General features: G+C 40.8%; 1 pseudogene; it reads right to left on the bottom strand.

Annotated features, from left to right (window-relative positions):
* Positions 1-1,097: 1,097 nt before the first annotated feature.
* The window catches only part of LOC140486483 (interferon-induced GTP-binding protein Mx3-like), a 30,968-nt pseudogene continuing 17,744 nt past the window's right edge, over positions 1,098-14,321 (bottom strand).

Genomic DNA, 14,321 nt, shown 5'->3' with positions numbered 1-14,321 from the left:
AAAGGGTGCCAATTGGTTGGCAAGTCAGCTCTGATTGGTCAAGGAGTGGTTCATGGAAAATACACTGGTGAGCTATTATCCCATATGCTTTTAAATGTGAGAATATGTAGCCACTAGTTAAGTGTAAGTGAGCTACATTGTGAAGCCAACTGATAATCCTAACATACTCTGAAAATTGTGAAGACATTATCCTGTAATCGACCCCAGAACACTTACAAGGGAACTGGGATCCAGTTCAACTCAGGACCAATATCTATTGGTAATCTCATTAGGATATAATCTTAGAAAGGATATAATACATTGTCACTACATTGACTAACATCCTATCATTATTAAATAGCACAAACTCACCTAATTTGATCTAAACTGTGGGAAACTCTCATCATAGTTGGGAAACATTAATTGCCATTTCCCCTTGTGAAAGTAACAACTCGTGATTATCAGATTTAATTTCTTCTGAACATGACAACAGAAAGTACTGGGGAAACTCAACAGGTCTGGCAGCACCTTGGGAGAGAGAGAAACAGAATTTAATGCTGCAAATGTAGATTATTCCTCTTCTGACTGAACAGGTTTCATACTAGACAGAGTTAACCTTGAGTCCAGTATGAAACCTGTTTGGTCAGAAGGGGAGTAATCAGCATTTGCAGCATTAAATTCTGTTTCTCTCCTCACAGATGCTGCGAGACCTACAGAGTTTCTCCAGTACTTTGTTTCTAATGTGGATTTCCAGCTTCTGAAGTACTTTATTTACTTCTACATACTCCAGTCTAAACCTTTTATGAATTGAAACAGATTGTCACAGCAAGTTTCACAAACTGCATTAGATTCTGAATGCATGACATTCGTTTTAATTCAATCTGTTCAGAAATGTCATCATACACCTTTGGAGCAGGTGGGACTTGAACTCAGACTCCTGCATCTGGGACACTATCAATGCACCACAAGAAACTACCTATTCTAGAGGTTTGTGATAGCAACTCTGAAGAAGTTAACTTTTCTTAACGTTATGCAACATCTCAAAGACAAGACCTTGAAAGTTCAATCCTCAGTGAGTAACTGAGTCATGCTACCAAAGAGATTTCAAAGCTCAGCCCATAGCCTATACCATGTTAGCCAATTTCAGTCGGCGACATTCAGAGTTATTGTATGACTGGGAAGAGTGAATGAGTGAAGATTGATCAGCCTGATGACTTCCCAGTGATTCTTGGTGAAATTATGGATCTCATGTGAGGAAGATAACGATGATCCCCCACCTTGTTGTAATAATTTGCCTATGATAACTGTCAGTAACATTCAGACACAAACAATGACCCTTTGGGTTACTAGCAACTGAAATTACAGAAAATTAACACTTGCATGTGAGGTGATAATTAGGCAAAAAGAAAGAACTACACATCAAGTTGTTAATCTGCTTTCAATAAGTTTTTAAGCAAATTCAAGCAAAGCCTTGTGTGCTTTTATCGGTCGACTCATTTGGCTTTGAAGGGTCTCTCTCTTCCTCTTTGTGTCTTGATCCTCAAATAGGTATTCATCGATGCGGTCTCGATCTTGGAGGAGTGTGAGCATCTCTCCCTGTAGTTTATTAGCAAATTCACGTAAAATATGGTAGCATATTACCAGGGGAATCTGGTCAGCTAGTCGATAAGAAGCAATCTAAGACAGGGGAACAAAAATAAAGGAGGATTGAGTGCTATGCATTAGTTCTACTCCAATTGAACTGACACAATTAAATTAGAGAATCACTGATTCAAGTACAATCATACAAGTGGGTGTGTTATTGGAGTACAATTATGATACCTGATCGAATGATGGGGAAACATGGAGTTCAAATATCACTATATGGGATGACAGACTTTGACTTCAATTAATATAACTCAGGCATATACTGTGTAGAGGTAGTGTCTCTGGACTGGTCATCCAGTGGCCCAGGATAATGCTCTTGTGACCAGACATAACCTTAGAATAAGAAGATGGTGCACATTTCAGGTGGAAATGAGGAGGAATTTCTACTCTGAAGGTTGTGAATCTGTGGAAATCTTTACCACAGATGGCTGCAGAGACCGGGATGGGCCCATTTGCCACAGCAGATTGTCCGCTGACGATTATCACTGCCCTTTGACCACCGAGGATGCTCATCCACCGCCCATTGGCCACTGAAGACGATTCGCCACCGCAAATAAGTCGTATATTTTGAATATTGGTGGCAGTGTTTACTTGTTTTAATAACCATTTATTTTTGTTAATAGAAATTTCTTTTTATTTAATAACATTTAAAATGTTAGAGAACAAGCATATCTAAACTATATAAATTGTCATTATATTGGTTAAGGTAATATTTGCGTTGTTACAGTAACAACTTATTTTCGTTACAGGAAAGTTTTTTTTAAGCTTGTATTTTTTTTTCGATTTACCCTCAAGTCTTCAAAATGGAAACAGAAATTATTAGTAAACATGGAAATAAGAAGTTTTACCACGATGGCTTTATATATGTTTTTGATAAACTATCCAAGAGTGATTCAAATATTAAGTTTTGGTGATGTAATGGACGGATCCACACCAAGAGTGGCACTGTGATAAAAACAATAAAAGAGCACACACATTCCCCTTCCGCAGCAAGTGTTCAAGTTGCAAAAGTGAAAACAAGTTGAATACATTGTGCAGAAGAATCGCAGGAAGTACCGAGTGTTCTTATTAACAAATGTGTAGCTGATGTCCCTCAGTCAGTCCTAGCATCTTTAATAATTGTTTAATATTAATGTGAGATTTTACTGCCATTATAAAGATTTTAAAAATATATTTCCTTTTTCTGGTTAAAGTTTGTAACTCATATTTATATATAAACCAATAGAATGATATTTATTTGACCTCTTTTTTGATCAATATGTAGTATGTAGTTGTATAAATAAAGGAGACTGAGAAGTAGGAAAGAACAGGCGGGAGGGAAAACAATCAGTACATATTATATATTTTTCCGGTGGCGAATAGTCGTCTCCAGCGGTCAAACGACCCCAGAGGAGAAACGCTGGTGGAGAACTGGCAGTGGCTAATCATCGGTGGCGAATCTGCCGTGGCAAATCGTCACCAACCCACAGAGACTGGGTCATAAAGTATAATTAGGCCAAAAATAAACAGATCATTAATCTGTAAGAGAACCATGTGTTATGGGGAGAAAGACTGGAATTGAGCTGAATTAACAGTTTGGCTAATTTTGACCATGAAATCATCATTGTCTGTCACAAAAACCCATCTCATTCATTAATGTCCTTTAAACAAGGAAATCTGTCTTTATTACCTGGAGAAACATGTGGACCAGACCATCAGTACTGTTGATTATTAAATGCTCTCTGAAATGGCCTGGCAAGCCACTCAGTTATATTCTTCAAGATATTAACAAAAAAGATAAAGATAAACTATTTCCACTGATTGGGGACTTCTGAACAAGGGACAGAGTCTGGGAATTAAGGCCAGACCTTTCAGGAGAGATTGTAGGAAGCATTTCTAAATACAAAAGGTTGTAGAGGTTTGGAAACTCTTCCACAAATAGCAGTCAATGCTAGATCTGTTGCTAATTTTAAATCGGAGATTTGTTATTAAACAGTTATCTAATGTTTTAAGGAATATGGGTCAAAGGCAGGTTATAAAGAGTTAGACTCGGATCAGCTATGATCTCACTGAATGGTGGAACTGAGGGGCTGAATGGTCTATTCCTGCTCCTGTGTTCTTATATCAAACTGTTGTGAAGCCAAAACGAAATAAAAATCAGACAGACCACTTGGCACTGACCCAGGCAGCAGACACGACAACAGCATAAACCTCTCCTTACGAACATCTGGAGGATTGTACCTAAATGATGACAGCTGCCCCACAGATTAGTCAAGCATCAGTCTGTGACAGCTGTTCTGATGGAATCATACTTTACAATGTCCCAGGCACCACATTCACCAGAATGGTGGCAGCACAGCAGGGAGCAAAGCATCCTACAAGTCTGTGGCATTGACTCCGGACCTCATCAAGCCTCATGGGAACAGGTAAACATGGGCAAGGAAGACTCCTGCTGATCACCTACACTAACTTATTCACCACCTGATAAATCGAACCCCCTTCTCTCTGCTCTATCATTCCTGTCAAGCTGAAGACTGCAACAGTGTACGGAAGGCAAATGTAAATATGATGCAGCTTAACAGCAGAAGCAGCATGTAATAGATAGGGCTAAGGTGATTCTGCAAATGGCAGATCAAACTTAAGGTCTTTGGTCCTGCCACATCCAGTCATGAATGGTGATAGACACTTAAGCAACACACTAATAGCGGAAGCTTCTTAATTTAAAAAATATATCAGTAATGGTGCCCATAAAACAACTTGGTTCATAAAGTAAAAGTTGTAACATTTCAAATATCACCTTATTACACCCATATTTAGATTAAATTAGATTCCCTACAGTCTGAAAACAGGCCATTTGGCCCAAGTATGTTTTGGGAATCCAATGCGATTTTACAGAGATTAAGGGCAGCTCGGTGGCTCAGTGGTTAGCACTGCTACCTCACAGCACCAGAGAGCTGGGTTCAATTCCCGCTTTGGGCAACTGTCTGCGTGGAGTTTGTACATTCTCCCTGTGTCTGCATGGATTTCATCCGGGTGCTCTGGTTTCCTCCCATAATCCAAAGATGTGTGGGTTTAGTGAATTGGCCTTGCTAAATTGCCCGTAGTGTTAGGTGCAGGGGAATGGGTCTGGGTGAGTTGCTTTTCGGAGGGTTGGTGTAGACTTGTTGGGCCGGAGGGCCTGTTTCTACACTGTAGGGAATCTAATCAAATCTAAAGTCCACACCAACCCTCTGAAGAGTGACCCATTCCCCTACCCTACTCTATATTTAACCCTGACTAATGCACCTAACACTATGGGCAATTTATCATAACCAATTCACCATGTCCATTTGGCATAATAGTGTCCTTGCAGGCAGGAAATGTTTTGCACTTTGACTTTCTGTCATGTGTATTCCTTTAGATCTACAGAAATAGGCATGTTTCTGAACTGCTTTTTGAAATGGTCTTGTATTTCGCTCAGTTTTATTTATGGAGGACACTTCATTACCACTTACTCAAAGAAAACTGAAGGTAAACAATAAATGATGATGTCTGCACTTAATAAACAGCACCAATGGAGACCACTTAGAGACCATACTGGGGCTTTGACAGGGATTTCTATTTTAACCCAGTCCCCTATTCTTTCCTCAGTTTTGTTCCATAATATTTTCCCTTCCAGTATTAATCCAATTATCGTGAACTATTGAACCTGCTCCCATTTTCCTTTCGGGCAATGCCTTTCAGATCATTACTGTGTTAAAAATTTTTAATCATGCCATTACTAATTCACTTGCCAATTATCTTAATGACATGAAATAGGGAAATAATCAATTGTCACTCATCAACAGTGCACAAGGTTTAGTGTTAACTGACTTTCCTTTGGTTATCTTGATGACGTATTTATAGTACCTTGTAGTATGTTTGTACATGGTGTGACATTTCCTGGACAGTGGCATTTGCACCAAATATTGATGGCGTGTTTTTTGTTGTACTTAAATTACTGCTGTAGATTTTGTCTTGGGAGTACACCATGTTCTCAATCTTGAACTGTGCCTTCAGCATCTTCTCTGCTTCACTCTCTTGTTGATGGCTAATGGATTCGATTTTGATCTACATGCAAAGACAAAGAGGTGCAGTCAGTTGCAAGGAAGTGAGGAGTGAGAGAAAGCACTTGCTTTGTGAAGCTCGTATTAAAAACTGCCAAAACTTTTAAGAACAGGAATGAGTCATTTGATCTCATGCTTTAATTACAACAAATTCCTCAAAATAAATTGCGAGTGGATGTAACCTTTCGATAGGGGTTAGTAATTGAGTTGGCAGCAAGTGACAGACTGTGCTTGGTGAGTTGGGACAAATGGCTTGCATTTCGGTCTCAAGTTATCACTATGTACTGTGGTCTTAGGTGTTCACCATGTACTACCAACGTGACGCCAATGAAGAAATGGACAGGGTTTTTTTTCCAAAGGGCGAAAGTGAGGATTGCAAATGCTGGAGATCAGACTCTATATTAGTATGGTGCTGGAAAAGCATAGCAGGTCAGGCAGCATCCAAGGAGCAGAAAAATCGACGTTTCAGGCAAAAGCCCTTCATCAGGAAGGTTTTTTTTTTCAATCCCGGCTTGCAGATGATACAAAGTGATGAGACACGGCACGTTATGCAGATAGACACAGAAATTTTAAAAGGGGGACAGATAGATTAATTGAGTGGACAAAACTGTGACAACCTTAAACATTTCCTCAACCAATACATCATGGCTGCACCATCTGTAAGATGTACAGCAACAATTTGTCAAGGCTCCATCAACCACAACTTCCAAACCTGCGGGTTTTACCTCCTGGAAGGACAAGGGCAGGGGACACGTGGGAATACCAATACCTCCTAATTCACTCCAGGTCACATGAACTTGGAAGCATATCATTGTTTCTTCACTGTGGCTGGGTCGAAATCTTGGATCTCCCTCCCTGAAGGGTGTGTCTACTGTAACAGCCCAAGAAGGTGGCTCATTGCCATCTTCTCAAGGGCAAGCAATGCAACCTGATGCCACTCACACCCCAATACAAATAAAGAGGTGAATGGAGGGTAATTAACAAGATGGATAACTGATTGGAAATCAATCACATTGGAATTGAAGAATGGACCATGCCGGAGGAACTAAGAGATCTCCTGCTGTTCCATTGTTCACATATGTTATACAAAATTCAAACATTTGAAATAGATGGTTTGCCATTGATAACAAATCTCAGCCACTGCCTACCAATAGACACATCTCATTCAAAGGATTTGTCATCGAGATGTATTTATATCTTACCTTGGCAAATTTAAAAAGGTTGGAAAAGGCTTTGAAATGTTCTTCAGTAATTTCAATTGAAGCTGTTCTTGTCAGTTCTGGAACAGAAAACGTGGATAAAATCACATTTTCCACTCATGAACCTAACGGTTTCGTATTTTTTGGTTTCAACCTTATTTCAGGTCTTGATGAACACACATTGGGAAAATGTCCTTTCTGGGAGTTAACAGCTCAGAGAAGTGATTGGATTGTACAACAAGAAAGACAAAAAATTCTAAAAATACTTCACAGGACTAGCAGCATCCGTGGAGAGTCAACATGTCAACACTCGCATTTTGTGAGAGCTGGTAAAGGTCAGAAATGTAACAGAATTGAAGTAAATACAGAAGAGGGGTATAGGGGCATGGGCAGAGATGGAAGAGGAAGAGAAGTTTTATGATGGGTATACAGTTAAACGTAAGAGTAAGATAAAACCAAAAGGGATGATACCACCATATAGATAATAGAAGGGACCAACAAAAGTAATTATTGTGGATTCCTTGATGATTCCTTGATGAGGAGTTAAATGAAAATCCTTTCATGCCCTGAAGAAATAAATATTCTTGTCATTCACGGTGTTCTTGCAATACAAAGTTAACATTTATTATAACAATCACATACCTGTGGCAACCTTCAGTTTATTAATGGCCGGCTCTTCCAATTCTACAATGTTGTCCCTTACAAGTGATTCAAACGTCTTGTAGTTGACATACCCTGGCAGTTCCTTTCCACAGTAATTATTTTCAAAATCTCGAATTTCATTACGCAGGTCATCCCGGACTAATAAAGAGAACGAATCAGGAGAGAGGAAAGTAACTCTAAGCTAAATTCTTAGAAGAGCAGAGTCTGATTAGAACAAGTCAACATGGATTTAGTAAGGGGAGGTCATGCCTGACAAACCTGTTGGTATTCTTTGAAGTGGTGACAAGTAGGTTAGGGAAACCTAGTGGATGTGGTCTATCTAGACTTCCAAAAGGCCTTTGATAAGGTGCCACACGGCAGGCTGCTGAGCAAGGTGAGGGCCCATGGTGTTCAAGGTGAGCTACTGGGATGGATTGAGGATTGGCTGCCTGACAGAAGGCAGAGAGTTGGGATAAAAGGTTCTTTTTCGGAATGGCAGCTGGTGACGAGCAGTGTCCCGCAGGGTTCAGTGTTGGGGCCACAGCTGTTCGCATTATATATTAATAATCTGGATGAAGGGACTGGGGTCATTCTAGCGAAGTTTGCAGATGATACGAAGTTAGGTGGACAGGCAGGTAGTACTGAGGAAGTGGGGAGGCTACAGAAGGATCTAGACAGTTTGGGAGAGTGGTCCAGGAAATGGCTGATGGAATTCAACGTGAACAAATGCGAGGTCTTGCACTTTGGCAAAAAGAATAAAAGCACAGACTACTTTCTAAACGGTGAGAAAATTCGTAAAGCCAAAGTACAAAGGGATCTGGGAGTGCTAGTCGAGGATTCTCGAAAGGTCAACATGCAGGTTAAGTCTGTGATTAAGAAAGCGAATGCAATGTTGTCACTTATCTCAAGAGGGTTGGAATATAAAGGCAGCGATGTGCTACTGAGACTTTATAAAGCTCTGGTTAGGCCACATTTGGAGTACTGTGTCCAGTTTTGGTCCCCACACCTCAGGAAGGACATACTGGCACTGGAACGTGTCCGGTGGAGATTCACATGGATGATCCCTGGAATGGTTGGTCTAACATATGAGGAACGGTTGAGGATCCTGGGATTGTATTCATTGGAATTTAGAAGATTAAGAGGAGACTTAATAGAGACATACAAGATAATACATGGCTTGGAAAGGGTGGACGCTAGGAAATTGTTTCCGTTAGGTGAGGAGACTAGGACCCATGGACACAGCCTTAGAATTAGAGGAAGTAAATTCAGAACAGAAATGCGGAGACATTTCTTCAGCCAGAGAGTGGTGGGCCTGTGGAATTCATTGCCGCAGAGTGCAGTGGAGGCCAGGAGGCTAAATATCTTCAAGGCAGAGATTGATAGGTTCTTGTTGTCTCGAGGAATTAAGGGCTACGGGGAGAATGCGGGTAAGTGGAGTTGAAATGCCTATCAGCCATGATTGAATGGCGGAGTGGACTCGATGGGCCGAATGGCCTTACTTCCACTCCTATGTCTTATGGTCTTATGGTCTTAAAAGTGCTTTTTTGTTTCACTGGTTTGATCTCAATCTCAATTTATCACTTACCTCAATTAGTTTGAAGTGATAGGAAATAAATTAAAAGTTTGCATTTTTGATTTAGGAGATACCAAGATACTTTACACATTTATTAGAAGTGTAGCCATATTTCCTACATCACTGTGCATGCCAATGAGATAAATAATTAATTATTTTGTTTCAATGTGGTTGAATAAGGGATACGTTTTGAGCACTACATTGTGAACATGAGTTTGCTTTTAGTCAATTAATAGCATCAGACCTTTTATAACCAAGTAAACAAGAGCTGGGAGTGGCATGGTGGCTCAGTGGTCAGCACTGTTGCCTCACAGTGCCAGGGACATGGGTCCAATTCCAGCCTCAGGTGACTGTCAATGTGGAGTTTGTACATTCTCCCTGTGTCTCAGCGGGTGTGATCTGGTTTCCTCCCACAGTCCAAATATGTGCAGGTGGATTGGCCAGGCTAACTGCTGTCCGTATTTTCCAGTAATGTGCAGGCTAGGTGGAGCAGCCATGGGAAATGCAGAGTTGCAGGGATTGGGTGGGATGGTCTTCAGAGGGTTGGTGTGGACCTAATAGGCTGAATGGGCTGCTTCCAAACTGAAGGCATTCTCTTCTATTCTAAACAAGAGATGGTAGGGCTTTCATTTGACATCTCATCAAAGGATCGGTGCTGGGTCCTGTACTTTTTGTCATTTACATAAAAGATTTGGATGCGAGCATAAGAGGTGCAGTTAGTAAGTTTGCAGATGGCACCAAAATTGGAGGTGTAGGGGACAGCAAAGAGGGTTACCTTAGATTACAACAGGATCTGGACCAGATGGGCCAATGGGCTGAGAAGTGGCAGATGGCGTTTAGTTCAGCTAAATGCGAGGTGCTGCATTTTGGGAAAGCAAATCTTAGCAGGACTTATACATTTAATGGTAAGGTCCTAGGGAGTGTTGCTGAACAAAGAGACCTTGGAGTGCAGGTTCACAGCTCCTTGAAAGTGGAGTCTCAGGTAAATAGGATAGTGAAGAAGGCATTTGATATGCTTTCTTTTATCGGTCAGAGTATTGAGTACAGGAGTTGGGAGGTCATGTTGTGACTGTACAAGACATTGGTTCGGCCACTGTTGGAATATTGCGTGCAATTCTGGTCTCCTTCCTATCGGAAAGATGTTGTGAAACTTGAAAGGGTTCCGAAAAGTTTTCAAGGATGTTGCCAGGGTTGGAGGATTTGAGCTATAGGGAGAGGCTGAACAGGCTGGGGCTGTTTTCCCTGGAGCATCGGAGGCTGAGGGGCAACCTTATAGAGGTTTACAAAATCATGAGGGGCATGGATAGGGTAAATAGGCAAAGTCTTTTCCCTGGGGTCGGGGAGTCCAGAACTAGATGGTATAGCTTTAGGGTGAGAGGGGAAAGATATAAAAGAGACCTAAGGGGCAACATTTTCATGCAGAGGGTGGTACGTGTATGGAATGAGCTGCCAGAAGAAGTGGTGGAGGCTGGTACAATTACAGCATTTAAAAGGCATCTGGATGGGTATATGAATAGGAAGGATTTGGAGGGATATGGGCCGGGTGCTGGCAGGTGGGACTAGATTGGGTTGGGATATCTGGTTGGCATGAACGGGTTGGACCGAATGGTCTGTTTCCATACTGTACGTCTCTATGACTCTATAATACCTTTGCTGATGCAGCAGTCTTTCAGTATTAATGTGGGTTATGTGCTCAATCTTTGATGTAGGACTTGCTCAGAGAGCTGGCGCAGAAATGAGAGGTGAATGGCCATCTTCTACACCACAGCAGTTCTGAGATTCTGTGACTTGACCCAGATATGGGGAAGGTTTTATCACTGACCCTTACTGATGTGACAACTAACAATAAATCAAAATCTTAGTACAGTACTTGGTTCATTGCGATCTTACTGCATGTGGGAAAATAGTTGTCAAAGTTAGAGGCTAGTGGGTGACTATGGCAATATTTTTCATTAGTCGAGTAGAAATGATTGCTTGATCAACTCACAAAATGAATCTTCTGTCTGCAAGACTACACAGAATTGAAACAAGTGACAAAATATTGCATTTCTTTCTTGAATGTGTTGCCTTTTCCATTGGCCTGTCATAGTTTAGCATCAAAGTTTTAAAACAGGTCGGCTCCCATTTTCTATTGCAATTCTTTTTAATGTCCCCTCTCTCCTCAATAGTCATCTTGGATTATTCACAGTAATATTAATCTAGAAGACTAATCTTTAAAGTCTGAACACTTAAGGATAGTATTTTAAGTTTGGTAGCATTAGTTGTCCGTGGCTTTCAAATTTGATTGGAGAATACCAGTCTTTTTGATGTTGAAACAGTAGTGGTGGGAGTGTTACAATGTGAAGAATGTTTGTCATTATCTCCAATGTATACCTGCTTGAGATATATCCTCAATTTAGAGTGAGGTTGATGTCACTGACCAGTGCTCGAGAGGGCTAGGCATGCTCATGGTGGCTGGCAGTTGATGGAATTCATATTCAATTAATAAATCGGGAATATAAAGATCATCTAGTTCTGAAGGCCATTAAACCATTGTTGTTTGCTATAAAAACCTACATGGCTCAGTAAGGCATTTTAGGAAAGAAAATCTACTAATCCTCCTTGGTCTGCCCTACATGTGACTCCAGATTCATAGCAATGTGGTTGACTCTTAAATATCCACTGATATGGCGGGGAAAGCCACTCAGGCCAAGTTTAGTCAGTGATGGGCAACAAATGGTGATGTTGCAAGCAATGCCTACATCCCAGGAAAGAGTAGTAGAACCCTCCATAGTCCCAGAGGACCAGAGGGTTGCTCCTTCATCAGAGAGAGATAACCAGTGGTGAGTTTGACTTGGAGGGTCACCACAACTTAGAACTGAACCCACGCAACTGGTTCCACTCTGCATTGCAAATTAGCCATCTTAACTGATCACCCCTCCTGCCCCCTTGAAAGAATAAAAGAATCAAAAAACTAGATTACTAAAGGTAGCCCAGCCAGGATCCCAAATTTAAAGCTCACTCATATGATTCCTACTCACAATTTAACGTCTGCTTCTCCAGAAATGAATTCCATTCTTCAAACACCTTTCGTAGTTTATTGATGTATCTCATCCCATTTATGAGGACCTGAGTCTCTTCCCCGGATGTTAAATTTTTTATTTGATGACAGAATTTGTTGATTTTCTGCAATCAAATCAAAGGTATTGAAAAGTGGCCACTGTGAGAACAAAGAAAAGCATTAAAGAAGAAACAGTCGCTCAATCATAAAGCGTTGCTCCATCTATAACAGACTCCATCCATGTATTAAATCTTCTGAGGAAAACTTCAAAACATTTGCTCTCTGAAAGAAAAATAAATTCACCATAAAAAGGTCATTCTGCAGCTGCACAAAACTCTGGTGAAGTCGCACTTGGAGAATTGTGCACAGTTCTGGTCACCAAATTATAGGAAGGATTTGGAAGCATTGGAAAGGGTTCAGAGGAAATTTTCTTGGATATCACCTGGTATGGAGGGAAGGAAAAGCTGAGGGTCTTGAGGCTGTTTTTGTTGGAGAGAAGGTTGAGAGGTGACTTAATTGAGACATATAAGATAATCAGAGGGTTAGATAGGATGGACAGTGAGAGCCTTTTTCCTCAGATGGCGATGGCTAACACGAAGGGACATAGCCTTAAATTGAGGAGTGATAGATACAGGACAGATGTCAAAGGTAGTTTTTTTTACTCAGAGAGTAGTAGGGGCATGGAACACACTGCCTGCAACTCACCAACTTTAAGGACATTTAAATGGGCATTGGATTGTGATCTGGACGAAAATGGAATAGCGTAGGTTAGATGGGCACCAGATTGGTTCCACAGGTCAGCGCAACATCGAGGGCTGAAGGGCCTGTATTGCGCTGTAATGATCTACAAAAAAGAGCCACCCTCAAGTCCAACAATTAATTCTCAGGCTGAGGTTTCCTCTGTGCGATGCTCCAACAGTGATTTCCATGTCCATTGAAGTTGGTTTTGAAGTTGAGGTGTGACTGGGGATGAGTGTGAGAAGGAATCATAGGCTGGCCAGTCAAACCCCAATGTTTCTGTCAGGAACTTGATTTTTGATTAATTCAATGATCCTTTTCAAATCAGGGCTGGAAGTGAAAAGGATTGGAGATTGTAAAATTGACTTTCGATGGTAATATGAATTTTAAGAATAGACTTTATATGTGATGTAATCAGACTTTCCATCGAGCACTGCTCCAGCTATCCACTGAATGTTAAAAAAATGGAGTAAAAAGGAAGTCGTTCAACAAAAACAATTTTACCTCGATCATGAACATCAATTTCTCTTCAGGTGCATCAGGAACACCATTGCTGTAGTCTTTCAGAATTTGCTTTGTTTTGTTCAGTTTCATTTCAACGTCTTTTCTCAACTGTGGCAAAGACTTCTAACAACGGCAAATGAGATGAAGATCACTTATCAAAATGGGATTCAGCCTGCAGTGCCAATCAACACTCTCTGAACACCAGATGTATCAACTTTAGATGTTATGTTCAAGATCTTTAGACTGGGGTTCGGTCCACAGTGCTATACTAACCCTCGTTTGACCATTTGCATCAATTTATGCTTTCTCAGTCAACGGGCCTCCCTCTTAGCTCATGCTTCAACTCAGATTTGAGTGAATAAGAACATCAGAAATTGGACCAGGGTGGGCCATTTGGACCCTCAAATCTGCCCTGCCAGTCAACAAGACCATAGATGATATACCTGAGACTGTATTTCCTCTCTGATGCCAGCTCCTCATAGCCGTTAGCTCCTCAATATTTCAATAATCTGCCTATCTCCTCTTTAAAAACTTCCAATAGTCTAACCTCCACAATCCTCTGGTGGTTTATAATGTCCCTTCTCATGATAAAACGTTCTCATTTTTAAATTGCACCCCTCCATTTAACTAATGATATTAACTCAGGAGATAGGTTTTTAAAATTAATGCTCTTGAGCAGAAAATTTTAAAATTAATGCCCTTGAGCAGAAAATTTTTCCCAAAGGGGTTGCATTCTGAGATCTCAGGTTGCTGGTCAGAAACCCGAGTGTGATTTTAATCTCTGTAAAATTCCATTGGATTCTCAAAATGTACTTGGATGAAATGAAACTCTCACTGGGTAGATATTGTTAATCGACCTGCTCAAGTATGTTATAGCAGGTGTCTGGAGCAAATGGGACTTGAAACCAGACCTGCATGTCTTGAGGTAGGGACAC

Source organism: Chiloscyllium punctatum, chromosome 15 (assembly GCF_047496795.1).
Source record: "Chiloscyllium punctatum isolate Juve2018m chromosome 15, sChiPun1.3, whole genome shotgun sequence".
Lineage (NCBI taxonomy): Eukaryota > Metazoa > Chordata > Chondrichthyes > Orectolobiformes > Hemiscylliidae > Chiloscyllium > Chiloscyllium punctatum.
The sequence above is the reverse complement of the archived record's forward strand: the minus strand, read 5'-3'. Positions and strand labels throughout refer to the sequence as shown.